The 14,455-nt window shown below is 40.8% G+C and overlaps 1 pseudogene; it reads right to left on the bottom strand.

Annotated features, from left to right (window-relative positions):
* The window catches only part of LOC122446818, a 66,392-nt pseudogene extending 59,986 nt beyond the window's left edge, over positions 1-6,406 (bottom strand).
* Positions 6,407-14,455: the final 8,049 nt, after the last annotated feature.

The raw sequence follows: 14,455 nt of genomic DNA, 5'->3' as shown, positions 1-14,455 counted from the left end.
CAGGTGCTCTGTGGTAGCCTCATGTGGCTGATGATCACTACTTTGGACAGCACAGCTCTAGAAGCCACATCTTCAAGAGGCTTCCCTTCAGGTTTGTTTGGATAGAGTGATATCTGGACAGTTGCCATTTTAATGGTTAACAGTGACATTTATAAGAAGCAGGTTTAAAAAGATGTAAGAAATGGCAACTGACACCTAGTGGAACTAAATTGAACATTTTTAGCAAGAAAATCAATTAATAAAGTAAGTAATCCCTAATTTAACAAAAATTTGAGGACTAGAAATCATTTAGCATTTCTGATAGTTTTCCCAGGCTATGTCTTCCTTCTTTGGAAATGCCCCATGAACATGCCTGCAACAAGAAACCTACTTTGAAAAATCACAGAGGTACTAAAGGAATTGTAACTGAGATACAAAGGATAAATACAATTCCATGAGCAAATTGGGGTGTCCTTCATCAGAGGGAGCCATGGACTCATGAAAGTGATCTAATTCTATGCGTCTCAGATGTAAAGTTCCTGCATAAAAGTTTGTTTGAAGAAAAAATGTTCTTAGTGGAGGGGAAAAGAGATTGAAATTCATTGATAAAAATTATCTCTTGGTTAAATGAAAGAAGTCAGACTTGAAAACTATATACTATATATTTGCATTTATAGAACATTCTGGCAAAGCAAAAACTATAGTAGTCATATGCAGATGTGAGAGTTGGACCATAAAGAAAGCTGACCACCAAAGAACTGATGCTTTCAAACTGTGGTGCTGGAGAAGACTCTTGAGAGTTCCTTGGACAGCAAAGAGATCAAACCAGTCAATCATAAAGGAAATCAACCCTGAATATTCATTGGAAAAACTGATGCTGATGCAAAGAGCTGACTCATTAGAAAAGACCCTGAGGCTGGGAAAGATTGAGGGCAGGAGGAAAAGGGGGTGACAGAGGATGAGATGGTTAAGGATGGCATCATCAACTCAATAGACATGAGTTTGAGCAAACTCTGGGAGAGAGTGAAGGACAGGGAAGACTAGTATGCTGCTGTCCGTGGGGTCTCAATGAGTCGGACACAACTGAGCGACTGGGCAGCAACAACAATAGGGGCAGAAATTAAACCAGTGGTTGCCAAGGGTTGGGGCTGGAACTAGGGATGAAGAAAGGGACATTATGGAAATTTTTGGAACATATTTCGTGTTCTTTTTCTTTTTTTGTATATTTTTAAAATTGGATTTTCTTTCTTTCTTTTTTTTTTTTTTTTTGGTCTGGAGATCTTTTATATCTTGCTAACAGTGTTCTGTACCTTAAAAAGGTGAGTTTACTGTATGTAAATTACACTACAGTATACCTTGTTCCTTAAAATACTTCTCTTAAGTCTTTTTGGGACTTCCCTGGTGGTTCAGCCACCTGCAATGAAGGAGACATGGGTTTGATCCCTGGATCAGGAAGATCCCCTGGGGAAGGAAATGATTACCCACTCCAATATTCTTACCTGGGAAATCCCATGGACAGAGGAGCCTGGCTACAGAGGGGTATAGTTCATGGGGTCACAAGAGTCAGACACGACTTAGAGACTAAACCACCACCACTAAGTTTCCTTTGTCTGACTGTTATAGTTCATGGTTCTCAGGAAGAATGTGTGAAAAGTAATTTGGATATTCAAACTATCATTCCTTACTTTTTAAACTCTGTAGACTTCCCTGTTGGCTCAGTGGTAAGGAATCCACCTGCCAAGCAGAAGATGCAGGAGACACAAATTCGATCCCTGGGTCAGGAATATTCCCTGAAGAAGGAAATGGAAACCCACTCTAGTATTCTTGCCTGGAAAATCCCATGGACAGAGGAAGCCTGGCAGGCTACAGTCCATGGGGTCTCAGAAGGGTCGAACAAGACTTAGCAACTAAACAACGACATGAAAGGGAAGAGCAATATCTTTACAAGAAATATGAGTTGGTTTCTGTCATCTAGGTCTCCAGAGTAGCCCTGGTTTGTCTTTTTTATTATGTTTCCTAGCCTACTCTTTAATTTCTGTACAGAATCTGCATAATGGCTCATCCAAGATTATCTTTAAACCACATGGCATATCTGCTTGTACTATAGATGCTGGAAATAAAGGCATCATTTCCCAGATGCATTTGCAGCTAGAGTTCTATGTGCTATGACCCAGCATGTCCTCTTCTAGATATATCCCCAAGAGAAATGAGAGCACTCACCTACACAAAGACATGGACAGAAATGTTTGTGGTGGCTTTATCGTAATAGCAAAAAATTAGATAAAGCCAGAATATCTACTAACAGTAGAATAGATAAACAAATGTCCTATATTTGATATATTCATATAATGGAACATTATATAACAATAACAATAAATTATTGCTATACTCAGTGGTGCTGGAGCGGCAACCACATGGGACTGGTGTGGCTGTGAGGAGCTACCCCACGTTCAAGGGCAAAGGAGAAGCCCAGCAGGACAGTAGGAGGGGCGAAATTGTATTCAGAATCAAACCCCGTACCCGCCAGAGATGCTCAGAGGGTTCAAACAAACCTTGTGCGCACCAGAATGCAGAGACCCCACAGAGACTGAGACAGAACTGTGTTTGGGTTATCTCCTGAGGAGGTACGGTCAGCAGTGGACTGCTGTGGGGGCAGGGGCTCTGGTTGCAGTAGACCTGGGTATGTCATAAGCCTTCTTGGAGGAGGTTATCATTAACCCAACATAGAGCCACCAGAACTTACACAGGACTGGGGAAACAGACTCTTGGAGGGCACAAACAGAACCTGGTGCATACCAGGACCCAAAAGAAAGGAGCAGTGACCCCAGAAGAAACTGACCCAGACTTGCCTGTGAGTGTCCGGGAGTCTCTAGCGGAGGTATGGGTCGGCGGTGGCCTGCTGCAGGGTTGGGGGCACTGAGTGTAGCACTGCATGCATGGGACATTTTGAAGGAGGTCGCCATTATCTTCATTATCACCACTATTCACCATAGTTTGGCCTCAGGTCAAAAAACAGGAAAGGAACACAGCCCCTTCAACAGAAAATTGGATTAAAGATTTACAGAGCATGGCCCCACCCATCAGATCAAGACCCAGTAACCCCCTCAGTTAGTCTCTTCCATCAGGAAGCTTCCATAAGCCTCTTGTCCTTCTCTCTCAGAGGGCAGACAGACTGAAAACCAGTCACGGAAAACTAGCCAATCTGATCACATTGACCACAGCCTTGTCTAACTCAGTGAAACTGTGAGCCATGCCGTGTGGGGCCACCCAAGATGGACAGGTCATGGTGGAGAGTTCTGACAAAACGTGGTCCATTGGAGAAAGGAATGGCAAGCCACTTAGTATTCTTGCCTTGAGAACCCCATCAGTTCAGTTCAGTTCAGTCGCTCAGTCGTGTCCGACTCTTTGCGACCCCATGAATCGCAGCATGCCAGGCCTCCCTGTCCATCACCAACTCCCGGAGTTTACTCAAACTCATGCCCATCGAGTCGGTGATGCCATCCAGCCATCTCATCCTCTGTCGTCCCCTTCTCCTCCTGCCCCCAATCCCTCCCAGCATCAGGGTCTTTTCCAATGAGTCAACTCTTCGCATGAGGTGGCCAAAGTATTGGAGTTTCAGCTTCAGCATCAGTCCTTCCAATGAATACCCAGGACTGATCTCCTTTAGAATGAACTGGTTGGATCTCCTTCCTGTCCAAGGGACTCTCAAGAGTCTTCTCTAACACCACGGTTCAAAAGCATCAATTCTTCAGCGCTCAGCTTTCTTCACAGTCCAACTCTCACATCCATACATGACCACTGGAAAAACCATAGCCTTGACGAGACGGACTTTTGTTGGCAAAGTAATGTCTCTGCTTTTTAACACGCTATCTAGGTTGGTCATAACTTTCCTTCCAAGGAGTAAGCATCTTTTAATTTCATGGCTGCAGTCACCATCTGCAGTGATTTTGGAGCCCCAAAAAATAAAGTCTGACACTGTTTCCACTGTCTCCTCATCTATTGCCCATGAGGTGATGGGACCAGATGCCATGATCTTAGTTTTCTCAATGTTGACCTTTAAGCCAACACTTTTTCACTCTCCTCTTTCACTTTCATCAAGAGGCTTTTCAGTTCCTCTTCACTCTCTGCCATAAGGGTGGTGTCATCTGCATATCTGAGGTTATTGATATTTCTTCCAGCTATCTTGATTCCAGGTTGGGCTTCTTCCAGCCCAGCGTTTCTCATGATGTACTCTGCATAAAGTTAAATAAGCAGGGTGACAATATACAGCCTTTACGTACTCCTTTTTCTATTTGGAACCAGTCTGTTGTTCCATGTCCAGTTCTAACTGTTGCTTCCTGACCTGCATATAGGTTTCTCAAGAGGCAGGTCAGGTGGTCTGGTATTCCCATCTCTTTCAGAATTTTCCACAGTTTTTTGTGATCCACACAGTTGAAGGCTTTGGCGTAGTCAATAAAGCAGAAATGGCTGTTTTTCTGGAACTCTCTTGCTTTTTTGATGATCCATCGGATATTGGCAATTTGATCTCTGGTTCCTCTGCCTTTTCTAAAACCAGCTTGAACATCTGGAAGTTCTCGGTTCACATGTTACTGAAGCCTGGCTTGGAGAACTTTGAGCATTACTTTACTAGCATGTGAGATGAGTGCAATTGTGCAGTAGTTTGAGCATTCTTTGGGATTACCTTTCTTAGGGACTGGAATGAAAACTGCCCTTTTCCAGTCCTGTGGCCACTGCTGAGCTTTCCAAATTTGCTGGCATATTGAGTGCAGCACTTTCACAGCATCATCTTTCAGGATTTGAAATAGCTCAACTGGAATTCCATCACACCTACTAGCTTTGTTCGTAGTGATGCTTTCTAAGGCCCACTTGACTTCACATTCCAGGATGTCTGGCTCTAGGTGAGTGATCACACCATTGTGATTATCTGGGTCATGAAGATCTTTTTTGTACAGTTCTTCTGTGTATTCTTGCCACCTCTTCTTAATATTTTCTGCTTCTGTTAGGTCCACACCATTTCTGTCCTTTATCAAACCCATCTTTGCCTGAAATGTTCCCTTGGTTATCTCTAATTTTCTTGAAGAGATCTCTAGTCTTTCCCAGTCTGTTGTTTTCCTCTATTTCTTTGCATTGATCGCTGAGGAAGGCTTTCTTATCTCTCCTGGCTATTCTTTGGAACTCTGCATTCAAATGGGAATATCTTTCCTTTTCTCCTTTGCTTTTCGCTTCTCTTCTTTTCACACCTATATGTAAGGCCTCCTCAGACAACCATTTTGCCTTTTTGCATTTCTTTTCCATGGGGATGGTCTTGATCCCTGTCTCCTGTACAATGTCACGAACCTCTGTCCATAGTTCATCAGGCTCTGTCTATCAGATCTAGTCCCTTAAATCTATTTCTCACTTCCACTGTATAGTCATAAGGGAGTTGATTTAGGCCATACCTGAATGGTCTAGTGGTTATCCCTACTCTCTTCAGCTTAAGTCTGAATTTGGCAATAAGGAGTTCATGATCTGAGCCACAGTCACCTCCTGGTCTTGTTTTTGCTGACTGTATAGAGCTTCTCCATCTTTGGCTGCAAAGAATATAATCAATCTGATTTCGGTGTTAACCATCTGGTGATATCCATGTGTAGAGTCTTCTCTTGTGTTGTTGGAAGAGGGTGTTTGCTATGATTCCTAGAATGTTGACATTCACTCTTGCCATCTCCTGTTTGACCACTTCCAATTTGCCTTGATTCATGGACCTAACATTCCAGGTTCCTATGCAATATTGCTCTTTATAGCATTGGACCTTGCTTCTATTACCAGTCCCATCCACAATTGGTATTGTTTTTGCTTTGGCTCCATCCCTTCATTCTTTCTAGAGTTATTTCTGCACTGATCTCCAGTAGCATATTGGGCACCTACTGACCTGGGGAGTTCCTCTTTCAGTATCCTATCATTTTGCCTTCTCATACTGTTCATGCGGTTCTCAAGGCAAGAATACTGAAGTGGTTTGCCATTCCCGTCTCCAGTGGACCACATTCTGTCAGACCTCTCCACCACGACCCTCCTGTCTTGGGTGGCCCCATACGGCATGGCTTAGTTTCATTGAGTTAGACACGACTGTGGTCCTGTGATCAGATTGGCTCGTTTTCTGTGATTATGGTTTTAGTGTGTCTGCCCTCTGATGCCCTCTTGCAACACCTACTGTCTTACTTGGGTTTCTCTTACCTTGGACGTGGGGTATCTCTTCACTGCTGCTCCAGCAAAGCGCAGCTGCTGCTCCTCACCTTAGACGAGGGGTATCTTCTCATGGCTGTCCCTCCTGACCTTGAACGTGGAGTAGCTACTCTCGGCCCTCCTTCGCCCACTTAGCAGCTGCTCGTTGGAGGTGGGGTAGCTCCTCTCCGTCCGGGCCCCTGACCTCCGGGGTGGGGTAGTTCCTCATGGCCGCCGCTCCTGACCTTCCGCGTGAAGTAGCTCTTCTCGGCCGCCGCCCCTGACCTCAGGCGTGGGGAAGCTCCTCTCGGCAACGCTCCTGCCTTGTCACAGCCTGGCGCTCTCGGTCGCTACCCCCGACCTTGGGCAAGGGGTAGCTCCTCACGGCCGCGCTTCTGTGCGGTCCGTCGCAGCCGGCGCGCTTCTGCGCGGTGATGACATTCAAAGAAGGTCACTTTGGACTAGTCTGTGAATGGCCTTTATTACTAAGACAATAAAAATGTTTTTTTTTGTTGTTTTTTTTTTTTAACCATAACATGTGGCCTGGAGGATATTAGTTCCCCAAGTAGATATGGAACCCATACACTTTGCAGTGTAAGTGGGGAGTCTTAACCACTGGACCACCAGGGAAGTCCCCTATCCTTTTCTTTTTTGAAACAGTTGATTTGTTTCTAAGGAAGAAAAAATAATTTTATTGTCATATTAATTATTTCCAAGGCTTTTATAATATGCAATGCCCTTCTATGAATAACTTGAACTATTTTACATTCAAGTTGCCATTGGAAAAAAAAATAAAATTTTAATTAAAAAACAACTACATGTGGAACCTTTGGGATCTCTCAAGTATATGATGCTTAAACTAGTTTTGTTATTGGTTTTTCATATTCAAGGTTTCCTTAAGGCAACCTGAAAGGATGAGAACCAAAAGAAAATACTTTATTTACCATTATTAGAAATTTCTCAACTTGCCTACTCAATTCTTAAGTGGGTATTATGTAATCCCCAAACTCAGTTGAATGATAGGTGGATATGGACATCAACCTTTTAAAAGATTACAGTATAATTGTAAATAAAAGTAAGGTGTTCCTGATGAGTGGCAAGTAGCTTTTAGGCTTTTCCATATTTGTCCTATATTTTAAAGAAACTACTTCCAAGTTCAGGGGATTCTTCCCTTTACTTCAGTAAAAGTATATACTATATTTTATTTATTTGGCTGCACTGGGTTGTTGCTGTGCACAGTCTTTCTCCAGTTGCAGACAGCGGGGGCTACTCTTGGTTGTGGTGTTTGAGTTTCCCATTGTGGTGGCTTCTCTTGTTGTGGAGCACAGGCTCTAGGCAAGGGGGCTTTAGTAGTTGCAGTTTGAGGGCCCTAGGGTGGGGGCTCAGTAGTTGCGGCACACAGGCTTAGTTATTGCGCAGCAGGAAGGATCTTCCCAGACCAGGGATCGAATCCATGTCCCCTGAATTAGCAGGCAAATTCTTTTTTAAATTTATTTATTTTAATAAGAGGATAATTACTTTACAATATCGTGATGGTTTTTTGCAATATGTCAGTATGAATTGGCCATGGGTATACATGTGTCCCCTCCATCCTGAACCCCCCTCGTACCTCCGTCCCCACCCTATCCCTCCAGGTTGTCACAGAGCACCAGCTTTGGGTGCCCTGCTTTATATTTATACATGAAACATACTGGTTATCTATTTTACATGTTATAATGTATGTTTCAATGCTATTTTCTCAAATCATCCCATCCTTTCCTTCTCCCACTGAATCCAAAAGTGTGTTCTTCACGTCTGTGTCTCCTTTGCTGCCTGCACGTAGGATCGTCAGTACCATCTTTGTAGATTCCATATATATGCATTAATATCCTGTATTTGTCTTTCTCTTTCCTGACTTACTTCACTCTGTGTAATAGGCTCTAGGTTCATGCACCCCATTAGAACTGACTCAAATGTGTTCCATTTTATAGCTGAGTAATAGTCCATTGTGTGTATGTACCACAACTTCCTTATCCATTCATCTGCCAAAGGACATCTAGATATGTCCTAGATATTGTAAATAGTAGCAGGTGAATTCTTACCCATTATACTACCAGAAGTCTGAGTGCATACTATATTTTAAAACCATCAACTCTTGGGAATTCCGTGGGGGTCCAGTGGTTAGGACTCAACAGTCTCACTGCCAGGGCCTGATTTGATCCCTGGAGGGGGAACTAAGATCCTATAAGCTATGTGGCAAATAAGTAAATAAAATTATCAACTGTTTTCAACCCATTTAAAACAAGATGGAAGTGAAAGTGTTAGTCACTCAGTCATGTCCTACTCATTGCGATCCCATGGACTGTAGCCTGCCAGGCTCCTCTGTCCATAGGTTTCTCCAGGCAAGAATGAGTAGCCTTTCCCTTCTCCAGGGGATCTTCCCAACACAGGGATCAAACCCAGGTCTCCTGCATTTCAGGCAGATTCTTTACTGTCTGAGGCACCAGGGAAGTTCCCAGAAAACAGGATGGGATATAAGTAAACAGGCAGATCTTCATGGTGCTCTCTTTCCATTCCAGAAAAACCTACAGCATTTTAATGGTATGGGTTTATCCAAATTGCTTCACATCCTGGTAGTTAATGGAAGGGATGCTTTTCAACCTGATTCTGAAGAATTAAAGATTGTTGCAAAACCCAGTAAGATAGTTAACAAAACTGTATTGTATACTTGAAATTTGCCATGAGAGTAGATCTTTAATGTCCTCGTCTCTCTCTCTCTCTCTCTCTCTCTCTCACACACACACACACACACACACACACGTAACTATGTGAGATGATAGATGTGTTAACTAACCTGATTGTGGTAATCATTTCATAATATACATATATGTATATCAAATCATCACATTGTACACCCTAAGTTTACACAATATTATTTGTCAATTATATCTCAATAAAGCTGATGGGGGGAAGCTAATATGGAAGGCTTCTCTACAACATAAACAAACATGTATAGGATGTTTATAGAAGGGGTGGGGCTGGGAGGAAAAATGAAATATAATTTTGCATCAAGGTCTTTAAAAATTATTAAAATTGTGAACAGCCTACATTTATATCACAACTATAGGTTTCTAAATTGCATCTTCTATTGGCATTTCTTTCTACTATGGAATTGTGACACACAGATCAAATGCCATTTCAACAAATATAATAAACAGCAAATTTCAGTTGTGCTTCACTGAGACAACAATAAGACATCCTGCAAAAGGAAGTAATTTAAATAGCCTTTTGGAGTTTATTCAGTCATTCGGCTCTTCATTCAGTGAATATCCATTATGTAATTATTATGCCAAATATTGCACTAGGAACTGAGGAAACAAACAGAGTACAGTGTTTCCTTTTTAGGGTCATATTGACCAGTGAGGGAGAGAAATGACTGAATAATTACAGCAATTAGTAAATAGTAGAGGCATGCACAGGATATAGAAGTGCAGTAGGGCCTGAGGTTGCTTGTGCTGGGGCATCATCAAAGGATGTTATACTCAAGTTTACTCTTTAAAGATGGCAGAGAGGGACTTCCCTTGTGGTCTTGGGGTTAAGACTCAGCGCTTCCAATGCAAGGGACACAAGTTTGACCCCTAGCTGGGGAACTAAGGTCCCACATACCACATGGTGCACCCAGAAAGATGGAGAGGAGTTTGAGGTAAGAGGGGCGATACGGGGAAGAGTGACAAAAGATGAAGTTGGATAACTCAGATGGAAGCAGATCCTGAAGGACTGCATATGCCTTGCTGCAGACTATGGAGTTAGTTCTGCAGGCAATAGGGAGCTAATGAAGACTGTTCAGATAAGGAGTTAAGTCAGAGTGGTTTTTTCATAAGGATGACCTGTGCACTGGCATGGATGGGGTGAGAGTGGAGGCAGGGACACCAAGTAGGAAGCTTGTACAGACAAGAATCATGAGGACAGTAGCAGAAAGAAAGAAGAAATGGGGACAGTTTTGAGAACTATTTAGAATTTATGGGAGTCAAGACATTGGGATAGGTTGAGTGTTTTGGAGAGTGGGAGGTCTCTAAAATGTCTAAAATGGCTTGACTGACTGAATGGATGGTGATATCATTAATAGAAATAAAAATGTAGGAGGAGGGGGCATTTTGGAGAAAAGAAGCTAAGTTTGGTTTCATAACCAAAGGTTGAGTATTGACTATGGGATACTCAGAGCTCAAGTAGGCAGTTGAAAATGTAGAACTAGAGTCAGATTGGCCTCATTATTTTGGTGCCCATGATTTTTCTTTTTTTGACTGCACCCGTCTTAGTTGTGCCAGATAGATCTTCGATATTTGTTGCAGTATGAAGGATCTTTTAGTTGTGCTGTGAATTCTTAGCTGCAGCATGTGGGATCTAGTTCCTTGAACAGGGATGGAATGAAGGTCCCCTGCGTTGGGGGGGGGGGGTGCAGAGTCTTAGCCCCTGGACTACTAGGGAAGTCCCTTTTGGTTCCCATTCTTGCAAAGAAAACAAGAACCCCTGGAAATACCATCCTCAGTGTCTTTTAGAATAACTTCTTGATAAACTAATGTTCCCTTCTTCTTGGGACTTTGTTATCAAACTATGTAATTTGTTTAAAAGGGTGGAGATATTCAGTGCCTCTCAGAGCTGTCAGCTCAAGGCCAAGTCTTCATAATTCCATACAAAATTATTCATATTTTTCTGAAGGAAAGGCGATGAGAAATGAGATAATATATTAAAGGAAATCAAATAAATTTACAATAAAAGATCATTAGGAAATGAAATCTTGTCAGCCTAGATAAATGGGCTTGATTATTACATTTAAGTCAAACTAAATTACTGTCCATGTATCTATTAAAGCATTTATAAGTGTCGAAAATCAAGATGTTAGGATCCCGACCGTAGGTGTAAAATCAAAGTGATTTTGATAAGTTTAAACAATCTTTTATTGTGAAGGAAAGGGGAATTAAAAATCAGAAAATAATGTAAATATCACAGGAAGGTTTACAGAATTCCTTTTCTTAAACACTGCCAATGATTTGGGAGGGTTAAAAAAGAGACACTGTCTGCACAATTAAGTGTAACCATCAAATGACTTTAGCTCCACATAAGTGATTATGAGATTTTAAGTTGGCAGAATGTTTATATTTCCTTCTTGAAGAACTAAGAGGAAACTGCTGAGATGAATTCAACATGTAGAGGTAAAAGCAATTTGCTCACTCACTGAAGTTCTTTCTTTGTAGCAGAAAGCTTAAATCATTATTGCTCTGATTTAAATAAAATCTCCCTTAATTAGATTCTGTCTAACCAGATCCCTTAATTAAGCAATTAATCTCATATTGTTTACTCTCTCCTTTGTAGGACAAAAAGGAAAAGATAAGAAAAATGTGTGTATGTATGTGTTGTTCTTGAATTGAATTGAATCCATTATGGAGCTTTCCCAAGAATGACTCTGACACTAGAGAAAGTGTCAGTAAAGAAAGCTCTAGATCTGGAAGCTGAATGATATATTCACTTGTACCTATTTATCCACCTGGAAATATGGGGAAAACACTCCTGTCACTTAAACCTCTCACGTTTTCAGTTTCTCTCATGTGCAAAAAAAAAAAAAGATGACTAGATTAGATAACATCCAAAGAAGTAATTGCCGAATCTTGAGAAGTGTTTTTTAAAGCAGATTCCTTGACCTTACACCAGATGGATAAAGCAGGATATTTGGGACGAAGGGAGTTTGCTCAGTTTTGTATTTTGTTGGATTCTGTTGGGTTCACATAAGTGAACAACCATATCTGGGTACAACAGCACTAAGCTACTGGTTTTAAAGGCCTGTGAAATTATGAATCAGACATGTTAAGATTCTTGAAAGCAAGAATTCAACAAAACAATATGTATGTCTATCCATTCAATTAAATACAAATGAGGTGGCCATTGCAGTTACCTTCCTTGCACTACTGCATTCATGATCATCCTGTTCCTCACACCCATGACCCAGTCCTAGACAGTGAGATATGGGGGTCTTTAAGAAAGTTTTCCTTGTTAGAGCTATTCAAACATTCTGTGCATCTTCTTATTGCCCTCCTAGTCCATAGTTTGATTACACAGCTGTGCTTAACTCAATCTGGGAACCTCCTAGGCGGGCTCTTTCTATGTGATCTCTGATGTCCTACATAGCTCACTGATGTAAGGCCCTATATCATTCAGGATGACTGTTGCTGCCTACATCAGAAAATCCCAACTTGATTTGGTTTAAACAGTAAGGAACACTGTTATCTTGTATACCAAGAAGTCTAGATTTGTTGCAGGTCTAAGGCTAAATGGATCTGGGGCTCAATAATATCATAAAGGACCCAGGTTCTTTTCCTTTTTCTACACCTCCATCTTTGGTGTATTGTCTTTATTCTTAACACTGGAGACTGAATACTAGGACTGAATGCTGCAGAATGACAGAAGGCTAATGAGAAGGGACACCTCAATAAAATTAGTATGTAAAGATCAACATGTTAGTGGCATTTAGGACAAATATGGACTGAAAAAAAATGAGGGGCCAACTAAGAAACTACAGTAGTAGCTTGCATAAAACAGGTGCTTGAATTGGATTAATGGCACCAGAAATGGAAATGGAAGAAAAAGAATATTCAGAATGGTTCCATATTGGAATGATTATATAAGATATGGAATTATATCTGGATATAGACATAAAATAGAAACAGTAAAAAATTAATGAAAAACTACTAATGTTATGAGAAAATATTATATAAACATAAAAGAACCAAAATTTATTCATTGACTACTTGCTTTCTTTTTAAAAAACACAGTAATATTCATTATTATGGTAACTTTCTTTTTAGAAGCTCTGCTAAAAGATAATGGATGTTATATTCTCTCACAAAATTTCAATCATAAATATACAAAAAGGCAGTATTTGTATTAAGAAATCTTTGAGAAATAATTTGACCATCAAAATGGAATTTATTCCGATTAGGAGCTATGTTGTGTTCCTGAATGGGATAGGGAAGACTCCTTATTGTAAGGATGTTCATTTTCTCCAAATTATGTTATATATTGAATGTAAGTTCTGAGAAATATTCCCAAAGAGCACTTTAAACCCTACATAAGTAATTCTAAATTTTAAAAATTTCATGTGGGAAAAAAATACAAGAAGAGGATCTTTTTTTAATCTTTACAGAAAAATAATGAAGTGGTATCAAGATGACAGCATTCTTATTCATCATGATGATGTGGAGCAGGTTACATGGAAGGAGGTGGACATGGAAGTTGAGATGGGAATTAGAACTTGTGTTTGAGACAGATTAATTTGAGATGTCTGTTAAACATACAAGCGGACATCCTAAGCAGCAGTTGGATATACAAATCCAGAACTTAGGGGAGGGGTCCGACCCAAGATAGGAAGTGAGTGAGAATAGAAAACCAAGTGAAGAAAATGTTTCAAGGCGGAGAATTGGATCCTCTGTACTAAATGAAAGCTATAGGTCTATAAGTTAGAATTAACTACTGAATTTAGCAACATGGTGGTATGGGTGACAATGAAAAGCCATTTGGATCATGTGGGGATGTCTATGAATCATTATCTTCACTAATGAAATGCAAGAAAGTAAAAATTCTTGCTCTCTCTTCCTGTGGATACTGCCATGTGAGGATGTGATGTCTGGATCTACAAGAGCTATCTTGTAAACATAAGGGGACAAGATAAGGGACGTCAAAACACTGACCATGGCACAGTGAAACAATGGAAAGAGCCTGGGTCTTTGTTGACATTCAGAACCACTGAATTAGCCCTGGAACTACTCTGCCTCTGGACTTCTTGAAAGCAAAATAGGAAATGTGGTTTTTGTTTCTTTAAATCACTTTTGGGATACTGAAAAACTCCTAACTAATACTATACTCTATGCAGTCCCTTACCAAATGCATGCATACACTGATAAATACATCTGACAAAATGAACAAAGACACATCTTTCTCAAATAAATTGTTAGCACTGGGTGAGAATTATGGGAAATTGGAGTTACTTATTGGGGAAAACAATCTTTAAAATATAATAGGTCTCCCATAGAAAAGGTATTGATATGTAAGGGAACTGACTCTACCACTACTCACAGAACCTTATGGTAGCCTCCCAATCTCCTATTTTGCAACTGTAACCCAGATGAGCCCTCCCTGTCCCCCCGTTCCCCGCCACCACAAATCTTTTATCCTTATGAATTCACTTTTTCCTTAAAAAACAAACCAAAAAAGCCGCAATTTTTTTTTTTTGAAACTGAGTGATGAGTAA

The sequence above is a fragment of the Cervus canadensis genome, chromosome 8 (genome assembly GCF_019320065.1).
Source record: "Cervus canadensis isolate Bull #8, Minnesota chromosome 8, ASM1932006v1, whole genome shotgun sequence".
NCBI lineage: Eukaryota > Metazoa > Chordata > Mammalia > Artiodactyla > Cervidae > Cervus > Cervus canadensis.
The sequence above is the reverse complement of the archived record's forward strand: the minus strand, read 5'-3'. Positions and strand labels throughout refer to the sequence as shown.